Genomic DNA, 14,797 nt, shown 5'->3' with positions numbered 1-14,797 from the left:
TTATTAAAAAAAGTTATTAGTCCCTGAAATAAGTGCTGCTTGTAACGAATGTGTCATACACTATTGTTGTAATAGGAATAACTAATGAATAAGAGAATTATATTTAAAATGAATAAAAAATATGAAGTTTGATGTGAATGCAGTATACATTATTCAGAAAATAAGTTTTAAATGAAATACAATGTTTATTGGAATATAATTCATTCTAGCAATAAACTCAAACCCACAATTTTTGCAACTAAAAGTAGTAACTTTGCTAAGTCTTCTCTGAGCCTTATAAGCAACAGTCCATCCATTGCAGAAAATACATTTTTATTTCTGATAAATTGCAGTTCCTGCATGTAAAGAAGATGTTATTGTAGTATTACCTAACATCACAAAGTTTGACAGCATTATTAATGACATTTTTAGACGCAATAACTGAAGTAGAGTGACCTGTTTGAGCAGCTCAGAGACACAAGAAAGAAAATACTCCATGTCTGTTGGGTCCCAGCATACTATTCTCTTGGCTACACTGCCGCTTTTGCTGGCTGCTATTACAGATTACTTGATGTTAGCATTTGAAATTCTAGGATCTCAATAGGATAAATCCTATTTATCCTAGGATATACCTTGTTTATTTTCAATTGTCTTATTTGATAAAGGTTTGACATGTTAAAAATAAACAACTTGTAGAAGTCAGAACAAAAACCATACAGACATTTGTGTGTTGCAAAAAATAGGAACTGTATTCTTCCATAAATATGAATTCTGTAGGGAACATCAACTTCTCCTCTCACATAGAACCCATTAAGACCTTTTGGTCTCAAGGATTTGTACAGACAGACTATCCTTTTCTCTGAATCTTATTCTCTGTCATTGATAATGAGTGTGAACAGCCTGATTTGTGGATATAAGAAACATCATGCAATTAAGAAGTTCTGCTGGCACCAACTCCTCATTCTAAACTGACTGTCCTTCTCATAGTTGATGAAAATAAATGTGGAGCCAATTCATGCAGTTCTGTACTCAGAGAGACTTCCTCTGATTTGAGCAAGGCCTGGCAGGAGAATCTCTGTGATGGAGGCAGCCACTATGGTGATACGGGAGTTGTCCCATCACTGAACTTCCCTGCCACGTAGGGGCATGGGCAACCACAGATGTTGCTAATAGGTGGTACTAGTCCTGGTGAATCTTCCCCTATTCCTGGTGCTATGAGGATATTCTTAAGCAGGATATGAACCATTTCACTTGAAGGCTGCACTTGACTCCATGTCCAATTGTGAAGATTATGGATGTAACTCTCCTCTACCTTTGCTCTAGTCCAAACATTGTAATCAACACCATTTATTACACAAATGCTTTTGCATGGCTTATAGATTTTTTAGCCTTAGAAATGAGAAATTTGACAGGAGATGAGAAAAAACCCCAAACCAACCACCACATCAGCTGTTTCTTAGTAATAAGCAGTGCATGCTCTCCAGAAAAGTAAATCAGATTTATCTCATCTTCAAGAGATAAATTGTCTCAGAAATGCTGCATTTATCATGAAAAGAGAACACAGATGTAAGTAATTACCACAGAGTGGCTGTCAAGGTACAAATGCGCACTATACTTCGTAGTAGGTTGTGTGCCCGTAAAACCTGTTGTGTGACTCTCCTAAGATAGAGAAGTTGACACTTGAGATTGAGCCTGCTTTGCTGGCATTGTTACCAGCAGTGTCTGGAATACAAATTCAGTCAGGAAGTGGTGGATAAATAAAAGTTAGAAGTATTTCTCAGTTTTTTATGTTTGATTCTTCAGATTCCAGTAGGGCCAAGATTTCACCTGACTGTGCTAAGAATGATTTTTCTGATCTTGACTCTATTTCTATTCAGGATATGGGTAGACAATCATAAGCAAATGATTTACTATCCCTCAATAAGACAGTACTCATCAGTTACACCTCAGTAAGTGAATGGCGGCACACTGCTAGTCTGAGCTCATTATGCAGTAGAATAAATTTGCATGTACCACTTCTTGGGGGATAAATACAAGAGATAAGTTGAGAAATGTACTGTCTACCCAGGCATCATGCATAAAAGACAGGTGAAGAATGTGCATGGAACAGTGTAGGGTGCTTTGACAAAGGATCCTAGGGTCTCATGAACTCCTAACCCAAAACTTGTTTTGGACTGAACTTTTGAGGATGAAAATTAAACAGAGACAGGACATCATTACTCTTATTTGGGGTAAGCAGACTTGGGCCCAAGTTCATCCTGAATAATGTTGGAGAGAGACTGCCACCAGCAGCAAAGAAAACTAGGTACTTCCACAGAGCAGGTTAACCTGTAATCCAAACTGCCCTCTGCAAGTGCTCTTCTCCATCTGTGTTGATTAGAAGAGAGCAACTATGCTCTAAATTTAAGTGCTCACTTAGCTGCTTAATGCTTACAGACTTCCAGCATAAAACCAACTAACAATATGAAAACAGCAGTAAAGTAGAAGCAAAAAGGATTATCCACAGAAATAAGGATTGGAAGACTTGCCTAAAAGTCAACACGCTTGAGGTAATTTGATGTCTCAGAGGTTGCAGGAGATGGCATGGATGCCACATCTGCAGATTGAATTATATGCTAGCAAATTTTGGTGCTCAGTTGAATGCTTATTTGCACAAAAGTCACAACAGGCAGCAACTGTTCAAAATAAAAAGTAATAACTGAAACTCGGAGGGATAATCACAGGTTGTAAGCAGAAAAAGTTTGGAGATGGCCCCAGGAAGTCATTCTGCACTACAGGTAGCATTAAATATAACTGTTATTGCAGAAGCTCTGTAAATAATTCTTCTGATACACAGCCAGATTAATTCAGGGAGCATTTTGCATACAGGCACATAGTACACAAAACAACTATTAACTACATTCATTCCCCAGCCAGGACAGGGCTAAGCAGTCTCCAACCGTTCCATGTCAGTGCTGCGTCATAATTCAGTCATCAAGAGGTGCTTACAGAGTCAGGACCCATCAGCAACCACTACTGCCTGGAGTCAAAGTGTATCACCTCTGTGACACATAAGAGCATCAAAGGCTCATAAAGAGAGTGCCCCCAGGCCACTCCCAAATTCAAGTCTTCTGTGTGGCAATACTGCTAAACCACTGAGATGGCTTCACTTCAGCTGTCAGAACTGGGGTGTTTTGCTGTCTGTGTGTAAAAACACCATTTTCAGGCTGTCTAAAAAAAATAAAATTAGAGAGAGAGCAGAGAGAAAGAAGTGCAAACTGATGCTTCCACCTCACATAGCAAACCTCTCAAACTAATCAGTCATAGGGAAGGCCAGGTGTCATTTTTGACATATTATTTAGCATCTCTCTAATTGTTTTATTCTTTTCTAGACAGGTGCTGTTTTACTAATTAAGGAAAATGAAATTTCCAGTCCTTGAATTCAGGGGTGGTCTCCTCTGTGAGCCACTGTTCCTGTTCTCCATGAACAATTTAAAAATAAAATCAGGTTGGGTTTGTTGTTTCATTTCTTTTAATTGGTATCACTTTGTCTAGTGCACAAATGCACATGGCTGTAATTTAGTGAACTTCAGTCTTTCTCTTGTGGCAAATTGATAGGAAAATTTTATTATGAGTGGAACAATGACTACAGGGAGTGAGGGAGAATCTTTGAGAACTACACGTAATTCGGTTGACTAAATGCAATACTTGCATTATATCAGTAGCTAATGAAAACAGTGCTGAATACTGGCAAAGCCTAAACCATTTCTGATTTCAGCTCCTGTCAAAAGGCCACTCCATAAATCATACCAGAATTTTATTTAATATCAAGAGCCAGTAATCTGACAGAGTGCAATGAGGTGGTTGGACCAAAAGATGTATACCAAGTCATGTGCTCCATAGGCTTTGTAATCACAGGGTCACATAATCCATCTATGGATTTTAATAAGTAACTTATTATGTTCCCTTTTGTGTTAATTATTTTGCACATCACTTGTTCCTGGTTTATTGACACTATTTTAATATGTTTATCACATGAAATTACCAGTATAGCCAATCAGATATAAATGAGTAGCCTGTGGAGAGATTCTGTTATTTCCTTTTCATGCCAAAACCTAAAAGACAAAACAGGGTCAGCATCACATTAGACTCTGATTATTTTTGAGATGAGGCAAGTCTCCACCAGCCCTGTTAGAGACACCAAGGTCAGAGCTGTTGATGATTTTTGGTCAGTAATTTTCAACTGATTTTTCTTTTTATTTACTGCTTTCCTTTTTACATCTATAGAGGAGTCAAATCCAAAACAGTCTGGGATTCATCCTGCTAGCTGTTGCTAATCTGTAAGGGAATGCACAAACACCCCGAAGGAATGGGATCTAAATACCTAACCATCATCTATATAGAAAACAATGCAAATCTTTAGTTAACAGAAAAATGTTTTTTTCTGGTTCCAAAAGCTAGCATTTTTCCTCTTTATAAATTGTGATGCTTACTTACATTTTAAAGGAATTTTAATTAAAGCACATGCTCCAAAACATTATAAAATAAAATAATAACACATTTTGATAAAAGATAAAGTTTCGATGAAACCCATACCCCTTTAACTACCCATTCTGCAATAACAATGTTTTGTTTTGTCCTCCTAACTGAGGATGAAGGAGTATTTTGTGTTTCTTGGGGGAAGATGAGTCTGATCAGTTTCTTGTTTTTAACCCTAGTTCATTCATTTTACTCATGAACATTTGCACAATTTTATTTAATTGCTCCATGAATACTTGTTGATAAATTCTTTCGAAGCCCATCCACTCAGCAATAGAACAGTAGTTTTTCAGATGGAGAAAGTGGGCGGAATCTTTACTGATGTCTTCCTGCCTTACTTTGAACATTTGTGCTGTCAGACTCATACCTTTGCACCAAGCACTACACTCCAGCAGTGGCAGGAGAGACAGAGTAGGCAGCAGCTATGCTAGAAGTGCTCATGTTAGGACTTTACCCTTGTTGGATCAGGACTGGCATAAACTCATATTCTTGAAGCTCCCTACCTTATTCCACTGCTGGCTGGCTCATTAACACAATGATAATATATGAAGGCAAGTGCAATTAGAAATTAGAATTAGTGAGAAGTTCACATTTCCTGCACTGTCCTTCCCCTCCTCCCCCATCCAGTCAGGAGGCTGAAGGAGTTTTTAATTGCAACCTTGCAGGCAAGGAATGAACGAATGTCCCCATAAAATAGTTACTCAGTGTTTGTGAAAATAACACTGAGAATCTGTCACAAGTAATAGAAAACTGTCAAATGTGAGAAAAGATGAAAGGTGCTGTTGAATCCACAATCACATAGCCTTTGCAGTTAGAGGGCTGAGCTCCACAAGGAACAGGTAGAAATACAACTGTGGTGTTTTGTGCTCACGCTGCACAGAGAGCTTGACTGGAATAAGAGCTGCTTTGCCCTGGCAAGGTTCCGGGCCAGTCATATATCCATGCAAGGATATCTCTCCTTCAGCTTTCTGACTTGCTCCTTGAGCACAGAACTGGTTCCTTCTCTTGTTCTTCCATAGACTCATGTACTAGAATCTAGGTATTCCACTAATTTCTGATTGTTCTGCTGTTCCTTAATTTCGATTCATGAGCATGTGGAGTTATTGTCCTCCAGGCAAGATGGAATTTTAAAAATCTTACCTTAGCCCATATCTCATTTTTCTACTATGCTTTCTAATAGTGATGTTTCAGGGAACGACCTGCTGTAAGGGAACTGGGGAAGAAAAAGAAAAGAAAAATTTCTCTGTTTTTTCCAACTTGCCTATTCCTAATTCAGCAAGTTGTTCCACGTCCATGAGAGAATAAAAACTTGATAACATCCTACCTCTTGTTAGTAAAACTCTTGTTCAGCAACTTTCATAGAGACAGTGATCAAAAATCCTGCCATGTGGCTTAGGCAACCAATGAAAAAAATGGAAAAGTGAATAATGATGCATGTGGGGAACTGATTTTGCAAGCAGTCCAGGGCTGTTTTATTTACATAAAACACTCACTGAGTAATCAACAAATTAATGAAAGGGAAAAAAAGCCCAACCGCATCTGAATTAACTCCATATTAAGAAAAGATTTCTTCATTCTATCTTTAACCGTGTGTTTCCATTGTTTAAAAATTCCTGGGCAAAACCAAAAAAAAACGGGAAATAATTGACCCTGCATGTTCAAATTGCTAGTGCATATTAAGAGAGAAAGGTGGAACTGCAGAAGGTTTTGGTACTCCATCCTTCACAGCATAAATCTCACCTATGGAATCATAGAATGGTTTGGGTTGGAAGGGACCTCAAAGACCATCTTGTTCCTCCCCTCTTCTTTGAGCAGCGACACTTTTCATTAGATGAGGTTGCTCAAAGCCCTATCCAACCTGGTCTTGAACGCTTCCAGAGATGGAGAATCCACAACTTCTCTGGACAATCTGTTCTAGCATCTCACCACCCTCAGAGTAAAGAATTTCTTCCTAATATCTAATCTAAACCTACCTTCTTTCAGTTTAAAACCATGTGCTGGTTTTGTCTGGGATAGAGTTAATTTTCTTCACAGTAGCTAGTGGTTTATATTTGTGCTGGAAACAATGTTGATAACACAGGGATGTTTTATTACTGCTGTGCAGGCTTACACAGAGCCTTTTCTGTTTCTCACCCCATCCCACCAGTGAGGGGACTGGAGACGCACAAGAAGCTGGGAGGGGACACAGCTGGGACAGCTGACCCCAACTCACCAAAGGGATATCCCACACCATATGGTCTCATGCTAAGCTTATAGAGCTGGGGGAAGAAGGAGGAAGGGGAAATGTTCAGAGTGATGGCGTTTGTCTTCCCAAGCAACCATTACATATAATGGAGCCCTGCTGTCCTGGGGACGGCTGAACTCCTGCTCGACCATGGGTAGTGGTGAATGAATCCCTTGTTTTGCTTTTTTTGCATGCACAGCTTTAGCTTTCCTTGTTAAACTGTCTTTATCTCAACCCATGGGTGTTCTCACTTTTACTCTTCCGATTCTCTCTCCCATCTCACTGGCAGGGGGAAGTGAGCGAGAGCGAGCAGCTGTGTGGGGCTGAGCTACCAGCTGGGGTTAAACCACAACAGACATTGCCCCTTGTCCTATCGCTACGCGCACTGATAAAGAGTTCCTTGCCATCTACCCTATGGGCCCCTTTTAGGTACTGGAAGGCTACTGTAAGGTCTCCTCAGAGCCTTCTCTTCTCCAGGCTGAACAGCTCCAACTCCCTCAGCCTGTCTTCATAGGAGAGGTGCTCCAGCCCCCCGATCACCTTTATGGCCCTCCTCCGGACCTGCTTGAGCATATTCACATCCTTCTTGTACTGGGGACCCCAGAACTGGAGACAGTACTCTGGTGGGGGCGGGTCTCACAAGGGACAAGCTGGAGGGGCAGAATCATCTCCCTCAACCTGCAGGCCACGCTTCTTTTGATGCAGCCCAGGGTATGCTTGGCTTTCTGGGCTGTGAGTTCACAGCGCCAGCTCATGTCCAGCCTCTCATTCATCGTACTTCCCATGTCCTTCTCTGCAGGGCTGCTCTCAATAGGCCAGGATCCTCACGGGATTTCAGAATGGTGAAAAGCATTTCACAATACCCTGGTGGCTGATGCTGCTATTCAGCAGCACACCTCCCTTCACTGACTTGAGAGAGAAAACACATCTTTTGGCAAGCACCTTCAACAATGTTCTTTCTGAAATACAGGCCACTTCCTTTCATAAGCACTGCGCTGAAGCCACCATGATGATTTGCCAATATATTTATTTCTTTACCTGGGAAGTTTTCCCACGTTTTCACTTTGCTTTCTTGAGAAAGTATGCTAATGTTAACTCATGGCACCATCACTCCCTCACTAATAGCTGTTAAAGTTTTTCTGCTTATCAGTATTTTTCAAGGAAGTTCACAATTTGAGAGGTCAACTTTAAACAGACTGAAACATTAGCTTATAGTGACAAATATAAAAGATAAGATATGTCTATATGGAAAATGTGAGAAATATCTTTCCCTTGTTTACCTTGTGAGGTAGAAAAAGAGGAATAAAACCTGCTCATGTTCCCAGTCAAATACTAGAACAAAGCAGATCTCAGACTAGGGCTGAGACACAGCAGCGAGGCTGAACTAAATGAATAGTCAGCAATAATGATTATGAGCCACATACAAAGAAGGGAATATGTTTTCTACCACAATCACAATAAAACAATGAAGCAGGAAATGGAACTTGAAGCAAGCACAGCAAAAATGTTCTGAAATAGAAATTTTAAGGCACTGCTTTCTCTATTTTCTCTGCTGATAGGTTTTTGTTGTTATTTTTTTTCATTTTTTTATCAAAGGAGAAAATCTGGAATTGTTCACACTGGGAAGAAGATAAGTTTCTCTCTTTACTGGTAATCTATGAGATCTCCTGCAAAAGAACTGGAACTGTGACTAGGAAATCCCCTCCTGTCATGAAAACTCTCTCATTCTGACATTTTTCTATTTCCAAAGCTCTCCAAACCATGTGAACCTGCAAAAATATTATTAAAATCAATCTCAAAAACTTGTATTTTCATTTATGAACTGTGAACTATTTATATTAACAATATGATTTCACTCCAGCGTGAGGTGTCAGATAAGTATTGCTAGATCCTTTCTCTTGCAGAGGGGAGAACTGAATTAAAGAGGAATTACCTCTCAGAGCAGTGACTTACATGTTTTGAATCTCAAGGATAAGCCAAGGAGAGCTATTAGAGTATATCACACTGGGAGAAGTAAAAAAGCTTAACCTTTTGGAAATTCTTCAATGAAGTGTCCAGGCCTAGTGTTATATCCCTGAATTCCTTCCCTACATTGTGTTTCAGGCTGAGACCAGTGGAAGGGACACAAATGAGGAGGCTGTTCTCAATTCACAGGGATCTGTCTGGTCTTAGAGAGCTGAGCAGGCCAGCATCATTGACTATCAAGAAAAAATACCACAGAAAAGATGCCTCAGGTGGGGAAGAAAAAATGTGGGAGAGGAAGAAAATTCACCTTTATTATGTGTTAGAGACTTAAATACTTGAACAGATTTACATGGTCAGATTGCGTCATAATCAGAAACAATTTTCCTCTCTTCCAGGCACTGCCTTAACTAGTAGTTCCTAGGAAATCTCCAAGGAAAAACTCCCCCAAGAATAGCAAAGCAGCAATGAGGCCCTGTGGCTGTATTCTGGAGTTCTCTCTCCTTTCCCTACCTACCCTGCAACTTGGCACTGTCTTGGCTAACACAAATGAACCTTCAAATATAAATAGTAAAATATTAACAACTTTCAGACAATTTCTTTTGGGTGAACAGTACAGGCTTGGCAAATGTCTTCTCAAGCAAGCCCAGTGAGACTTACTGCTGTCACTAGGGAACCAGTTTCTGGGGAGTCCTTGCCTCCAGTGCTAGCCCAAGAGAAAGGGGACCTTCTAAATTAATCTAGGTGCAGAAAAGAAAATTAATGTGAGGGAGGGGAGATGTTTCCAACACTTGGAGTCCAATGGAAAATTTACTATGATAATAATATATTTCCTGATTACAGAATGGTTTCTGTAGGTTTGGTTTCACATAAAGGATAAACCTGCCAAGCAGAAAAGTGAGCAAATACAGTCTCTATTATAAATACTTCTGCACTGAAGTGCCGAGAGACCTGTGCCCAGTTCATGATTTGTAGACAGTGGGATTTATTATCCTCTCTCTTGATGGGTGAGAGAAGGATAATGAAAATCCCAATTATCAAGATGAATGGAAAGCTTTGTTGTATATCTGAATAGAGCAATGAAATAATTGGTGATTTCTGAACTGAGTCTGCAGTGTATATGCTGGGAATGACCATATTTCTCCCCCCTTCCCAATGAATCTGGCTACCTGCCTATTTTTGTGCAAGTTTATTTGAATTACACAAATTTGGTACATTCCTTTATTGTTCTTAATTAAATGCAATCAGGAATATGAATTAGATATGACAACACTTCAAAGAAATACATATCCTGTAATAATACAGAGGAGATCCTTATTTCAGACTTCCTTCATACAGTAAAATGATGAGGTGTAAAGGAGTTAATACAGTTGAACTTAAGGGGGTTTCTATTAAATCTCTACTATGAGTTGGTAGTCCTTTCCTTTCCCCTTTCCTCCCTGGTTTGTTGACTTTTAAAAGACCCTGGTTGTTATTTGCATAGTGTTTCTGGTAACAGCATTACTCTGAACAAGGGTTACTCTTTCCAGAAATGCTCATCAGACACAACAGGGGACAGAGGCACAATGGCTATGGTAGCTGAAATTGTAATTTTAGTGTCAGAATAGGCATTTCACCAATTGGTCCCAACATTTCTAAACACAGGAAGCTGGCAATGCTGCCTCTCTTTCCAAATACAAGTGGTGCAGTTGCACACTCAGCACTGATACATCCAGCTTCTTCCCACACCCCTAATTCCAGACACAGAGACTTTTTTTTTTTTAAACTTGCACCAGTACTAATCAGGAAAACTGTGCTAAAGCCAGCGATGTTTCGCCAGCAAAAGCAAAATTGCAAGTTAGTGGAAAATCAAGTCTTTCTGAAATTCATTCAACTTACTGTACAATCCTTCTGGTTTAACCTGAAGAACATGAATTTTGAAAGGGCCTCAACCTGGCCTCCTTTCCTAGAGGTGTGATTTTGCATCTGCAATCAGTTTAAACCACAATTTAATTACAGTCATAAACCTTGCCAATTACACATCCAAATGTCTGATTTGTGAAGCAGTTGGGTAGTTAGTCAACCACATATAGGACTTGCACTGAAATTGAACTTTGAGCCTGGATACAAAAGTTAGTACTGAAAACTGAATGTTGCTTCAATTTTTCTATATTTTATGCTTGTCTCTTTTGTTTTTCATTTCCTGGAAAAAATGATGGTGTGACTGTCATGGCAGGGAGGTAAACTATCAGCTATATTAGATCTAGTTAGGGACAGAACTAGCTAGACACACTAGTTGGAATGAACTTGGTTATATTTGTTGATATCTTTAGCAATGATGTTTCCACCATGGCTCATCCAAAATGTCATGGTTGGGAGACAAAACAGTAATAAAGGAAATTTTCCCTTAAGGCTAGCTTCAACCTATGACCCTGTATGACACTTCAGGTAGCCACAGATTTGCTAAGAAGAGGATTGTAAGGTGCTACAACATGAAGTAATTTGAAAGTTGAAGCAATGAAGTGCAGTGTAAATAATTAATTTTTGGAGAGAGTGGGGGCCGTTGAGCTTGTCTTAAGTGGGTGGATCCAGTAGATCTATTACTGGCAGTGGAGGCTGCATCAGTAAAATCCATCTTCTGATACAAAATGTTTCTTCTTTAGACCTGGTGACACTGTGTAGAAATAGCATATTCACACAGCAGCTATTCATATTACATTTATAAATGTAAGAAATTGCTGACTAGAGAAAGGCTCTTTTGGTTCATCAAGCCTTTTCTTTTGGTATATTTCAGCCTTTTCTTTCAATATGTTTTGTCGTCAAATCTCTGGTTTATCACTATATCCTTCAGTCCTTTCTCTCCTGAGATAAAAATGTCCAGCTGTCTCTTAAACTCATTTAGATTACTTGCTTCACTGGCCAATTATTCCATATGTTTACTACTGTTTCAGGCCGAATTATTTTACTCAATTCCCAGTTTACTCTTGATTTCCTAGATTTGCAATGTGTTTCCATGGTCTTGGACTAGTGATTTTAAGTATTTGTTCATCTCTTGCATTGTTAAAAAATATATAGAAAATTTTAGCATGCCTAGCTATTCTTTAGTATTCTTAGATACAATTAGATAAGTAGTAATCTTTTATATGAGGGGTAGAAATCCAGGTTAAATCCAGTACCTTAGCTTTCTTTTCCTCCTGAATTTATAGCCTCTTCTTTCAATGAGTCCCTCCAAGCCCTCAAATCAGAGAGATGTCTACTGACTCCTTGAGCTAGGGCCCCTCACTGAAACTAGCAGGTTCATCTCAGAGGCACCTACCATTTTTTTCTTTGCCAGTGAGAACAGTCCTATCCTTTCTGTTTTGTGATAAATATTTTCTTAAAGGGACAATACCAAAGTTGAGATATGAAAGAAAGTGCAGTGACTCCCAGATCACTTATCACTTTGTTGTAATGCTCTTCACAATGCCTGTATGGTAACTGTTACCTCTACATTTTCTGCTATCTGCTATACCTGTATGGTAGATTCTGCAAATATCATTTGATGTTGCAATAGCAGCTGACATTTCTCATGCAAGTTACTGGTCCTCCTAACTTAGTCAGCAAGGAAAGAGTTCCTTAGGCTTGATGAAAGTAGGGGTGACATATTCTCCCTCTGTGTAAGAAGGGATGGTATTCTCCTTAGAACCCTATCTTTCATCGGAGTGACACCTACACATAACTTCAGGTGGAATTTTGTAACCAATTGCTACGAATCAAACCGCATGGTTCAGTTCATGAACCTTTCATAAGCTAAACTCTGCAGCGTTTACAGACACATAATTAAAAAAAAATAGTTGCTGCAACTGAAAGTCTACCAAAAAATAGCACCTCCCTAAGAATTTGCCCAAGGGCTGAAGTCTGGGGTTTGGTTTTGGCTTTGGCACTCTTCCCCAAAATCAACAGGCCTCCACCCTGTCTTAAGATTTAATTCTGGGTCTTGGTGACTGATCTAACTACTGTTGGGACTTCCTCATGAAACATGTGAGATTGACTCTTTCCCCATTTACATAGCAAACATGAGGAGTAACACTCTTTGAGAAATCTCCATCACAAATGAACAATTTTTTGGCATGTGGGCTCTTAATTTTCCTTAGCACATTTTAATAATTTTCTGCAGAGGACAATTTAATCTGTGGACACAAGACTTGCTTTTTTACTTATTTTCTGTGGATTTGCTTGATGCAAGACCCTTTCCAAGGCTTGATTTCCATGTACTGAACAACATTTCCATATAAAAATGAAAATATCAAGAAATTTTAGGGAAAATTCAGTGAAAATATTCTGAGAAAACATTTTAATATTTTCCAGTCAGGAGCTATCCAGAAGAAGCCATCTGCTGCTTAACATAAGCAAAACCTTCATAGTTATCAGTTGCTTTTTGGAAAAGATCAATAATATCCCAAGCAAGCAATAAGTAAATATCTAAAATAGGGTTTGCAACCTTTCCAATTTTCAAAGTTGTAAAACATTTCCTTTGAAGATGTGTAGTGAATTTAAGCAACTACAGTCAGCTGGGATTTTAGTCGATTTTTACAGACTGCACAGGAATAATCCAGAGATTCCCAGATGGCAGAGTACAGGTTGAAAACCACTGATCTACTGATATCAGTTGGATAATCCTCCTAAGGTTTTAATATTCAGCTAAACTTGAACACTGTCCAAATGGCATTGTAAGATCAAGAAAGTCATGAACACCTTCTTTATTTCAGATTTGCCATATATATCCAGACTGAGTGTATAATGATATAAATTGTATAAACAAATGAAAATCAAAAATAATTTAGAAGCTGAAAATGTATGGTGTCTAAAAGGTTGTGCTTTTACAGAAATCCAAGGAAAGACAGAAGTAAAAAAACCCTGAGTTTCTTCAATTTCAAATAAGGTTAACTTAGGAAAAAAATTAATTTTTCTAATGTATACTTCTAATATTTTCCTTAATTTCCCATTATTGTCTATAGGGCCAGGGCAATAGTCAAAGTACAGTATTTAATCCTTATAGCAAGACCTCCATAAGTTAATATTTTCTGTCTCCAAAATAGTTATTCCTTTTAACATGTTAATTTACTAAACTGAAACATATTCTCACTATATTTCTTAAAAAACAGCAAATCAGTTAGTATTTAGTTAATTTTTAAATTAAGACTTTTTCCTTAAGCTTAGGTTTTAGTTCCCTAAAAACCTAGAGTGTAGGGCTTCTTACCTGCTGTCAAAGTATCTGTCTATCTCCTGTCTTCTCTCAGAGAAAGAAATAAAAATAATTCTATTAATTCTATTCCTTCTCATTCAAACCAGTTATTGTCTTTAAAACATTACCTGGCCTTGAAATGGCAAAGTCTGAATTTCAAAGTCATATCAGATATGTGAGCAGAATTCTGCTCTTAAGGGTCCATGCAAAAAGTTACAGCATTAACAGTAAGTACACTACAGGATACCAGCAATCTGGAGAAATGCCTAAACCTTTCACAAGAATTTTCTTCCTCCTTTACTACTTTTACCTTCTCTCTCTCACCACAATCTAACTGGATGCTCAAGCATGCTCCCGGCTTCAAACACATTAAGTATTCCCTCTGTGATACGTGCAGATACTATTTTCAAATACAGCATCACACATACACATGGTCAAACCTGGACCTATGTCTGGGAATGTGGTTCCTGTTCAAGGAGCTTTCCAGCTGGATTTCAGAAAACATACTCTTATCTAGCAAAGACTTTTAATCATATGTTTGAGCTTCATTCGAAACAATGAGAAAGATGTGTACGAGTGCCTAACTCTCTGAATACTAGAGCATGTGCTCCACTGTTTAAAATAATTATGGGAAAAAAATTAATAATTTTGCTATTTTTTTATCCTTTTTCTTTTATTTATTCAACTTCTCAATTTTTCCTGTATTTTTTCTTGCTGCAAATGCTTTAACAGACTGCAACAATAATGCTTATAATACTCTTTGTCCTTCATTGTCAATGTATATTTTTAGCTTTCTTTTGCTGCTTTTGCCTCATACATTCAGACTGGACCAGACTTGCTTTTATCAGTCTTGCCCCCTGCAATTTTTACCTCACTTTGCAGCTCTGCTCAGTTACAGTGGTTTCTTTGTC

At 38.6% G+C, this 14,797-nt stretch overlaps 1 protein-coding gene across 7 annotated transcripts in view; it reads right to left on the bottom strand.

Annotated features, from left to right (window-relative positions):
• MEIS2 (Meis homeobox 2) overlaps positions 1-14,797 on the bottom strand; it is a 171,575-nt gene that overhangs the window by 43,579 nt on the left and 113,199 nt on the right. The gene's annotated exons all lie outside the window — the stretch shown is intronic.

This window comes from Pseudopipra pipra, chromosome 6 (assembly GCF_036250125.1).
Source record: "Pseudopipra pipra isolate bDixPip1 chromosome 6, bDixPip1.hap1, whole genome shotgun sequence".
In the NCBI taxonomy this organism is placed as follows: Eukaryota; Metazoa; Chordata; class Aves; order Passeriformes; family Pipridae; genus Pseudopipra; species Pseudopipra pipra.
This window is presented reverse-complemented; position numbering and strand designations above follow the sequence as displayed.